The sequence below is a fragment of the Musa acuminata genome, unplaced genomic scaffold (genome assembly GCF_036884655.1).
Source record: "Musa acuminata AAA Group cultivar baxijiao unplaced genomic scaffold, Cavendish_Baxijiao_AAA HiC_scaffold_1126, whole genome shotgun sequence".
Lineage (NCBI taxonomy): Eukaryota > Viridiplantae > Streptophyta > Magnoliopsida > Zingiberales > Musaceae > Musa > Musa acuminata.
In genome coordinates, this window is record NW_027021339.1 from 5,977,625 (window position 1) to 5,980,124 (window position 2,500).

The window sequence follows — 2,500 nt, forward strand, 5'->3', positions numbered from 1 at the left end:
TCGTGAGCGGAGCAAAACGTCAGCCATCTCAGCACCCTGGAACCCCCCGGGTGGCACAGGGCTGGATGGGGCTTTCGTATATAGCAGGGACGGTGCTGCCTCTCGCTTCGCTCGCTGTCCGCCGCTCGCCGCTCGCTCGCGCAGCCAAAAATGGCCAGTTTTGGCCCGTTTTTGGGCCGTTTTGGCCAGTTTTTGGCCTGTTCTTGCATTGCGCGGTGACCGTCGAGAGCGGAGCAAAACGTCAGCCATCTCAGCACCCTGGAACCCCCCGGGTGGCACAGGGCTGGATGGGGCTTTCGTATAGCAGGGACGGTGCTGCCTCTCGCTTCGCTCGCTGTCCGCCGCTCGCCGCTCGCTCGTGCAGCCAAAAATGGCCAGTTTTGGCCCGTTTTTGGGCCGTTTTGGCCAGTTTTTGGCCTGTTCTTGCATTGCGCGGTGACCGTCGAGAGCGGAGCAAAACGTCAGCCATCTCAACACCCTGGAACCCCCCGGGTGGCACAGGGCTGGATGGGGCTTTCGTATAGCAGGGACGGTGCTGCCTCTCGCTTCGCTCGCTGTCCGCCGCTCGCCGCTCGCTCGTGCAGCCAAAAATGGCCAGTTTTGGCCCGTTTTTGGGCCGTTTTGGCCAGTTTTTGGCCTGTTCTTGCATTGCGCGGTGACCGTCGAGAGCGGAGCAAAACGTCAGCCATCTCAGCACCCTGGAACCCCCCGGGTGGCACAGGGCTGGATGGGGCTTTCGTATAGCAGGGACGGTGCTGCCTCTCGCTTCGCTCGCTGTCCGCCGCTCGCCGCTCGCTCGTGCAGCCAAAAATGGCCAGTTTTGGCCCGTTTTTGGGCCGTTTTGGCCAGTTTTTGGCCTGTTCTTGCATTGCGCGGTGACCGTCGAGAGCGGAGCAAAACGTCAGCCATCTCAGCACCCTGGAACCCCCCGGGTGGCACAGGGCTGGATGGGGCTTTCGTATAGCAGGGACGGTGCTGCCTCTCGCTTCGCTCGCTGTTCGCCGCTCACCGCTCGCTCGCTCAGCCAAAAATGGCCAGTTTTGGCCCGTTTTTGGGCTGTTTTGGCCTGTTTTTGGTCCGTTCTTGCATGGCGCGGTGACCGTCGTGAGCGGAGCAAAACGTCAGCCATCTCAGCACCCTGGAACCCCCCGGGTGGCACAGGGCTGGATGGGGCTTTCGTATAGCAGGGACGGTGCTGCCTCACGCTTCGCTCGCTGTTCGCCGCTCGCCGCTCGCTCGCGCAGCCAAAAATGACCAGTTTTGGCCCGTTTTTGGGCTGTTTTGGCCTGTTTTTGGTCCGTTCTTGCGTGGTGCGGTGACCGTCGTGAGCGGAGCAAAACGTCAGCCATCTCAGCACCCTGGAACCCCCCGGGTGGCACAGGGCTGGATGGGGCTTTCGTATATAGCAGGGACGGTGCTGCCTCTCGCTTCGCTCGCTGTCCGCCGCTCGCCGCTCGCTCGCGCAGCCAAAAATGGCCAGTTTTGGCCCGTTTTTGGGCCGTTTTGGCCAGTTTTTGGCCTGTTCTTGCATTGCGCGGTGACCGTCGAGAGCGGAGCAAAACGTCAGCCATCTCAGCACCCTGGAACCCCCCGGGTGGCACAGGGCTGGATGGGGCTTTCGTATAGCAGGGACGGTGCTGCCTCTCGCTTCGCTCGCTGTCCGCCGCTCGCCGCTCGCTCGCGCAGCCAAAAATGGCCAGTTTTGGCCCGTTTTTGGGCCGTTTTGGCCAGTTTTTGGCCTGTTCTTGCATTGCGCGGTGACCGTCGTGAGCGGAGCAAAACGTCAGCCATCTCAGCACCCTGGAACCCCCCGGGTGGCACAGGGCTGGATGGGGCTTTCGTATAGCAGGGACGGTGCTGCCTCTCGCTTCGCTCGCTGTCCGCCGCTCGCCGCTCGCGCAGCCAAAAATGGCCAGTTTTGGCCCGTTTTTGGGCCGTTTTGGCCAGTTTTTGGCCTGTTCTTGCATTGCGCGGTGACCGTCGAGAGCGGAGCAAAACGTCAGCCATCTCAGCACCCTGGAACCCCCCGGGTGGCACAGGGCTGGATGGGGCTTTCGTATAGCAGGGACGGTGCTGCCTCTCGCTTCGCTCGCTGTTCGCCGCTCGCCGCTCGCTCGCGCAGCCAAAAATGGCCAGTTTTGGCCCGTTTTTGGGCTGTTTTGGCCAGTTTTTGGCCTGTTCTTGCGTGGTGCGGTGACCGTCGTGAGCGGAGCAAAACGTCAGCCATCTCAGCACCCTGGAACCCCCCGGGTGGCACAGGGCTGGATGGGGCTTTCGTATAGCAGGGACGGTGCTGCCTCTCGCTTCGCTCGCTGTTCGCCGCTCGCCGCTCGCTCGCGCAGCCAAAAATGGCCAGTTTTGGCCCGTTTTTGGGCTGTTTTGGCCTGTTTTTGGGCTGTTCTTGTGTGGCGCGGTGACCGTCGTGAGCGGAGCAAAATGTCAGCCATCTCAGCACCCTGGAACCCCCCGGGTGGCACAGGGCTGGATGGGGCTTTCGTAT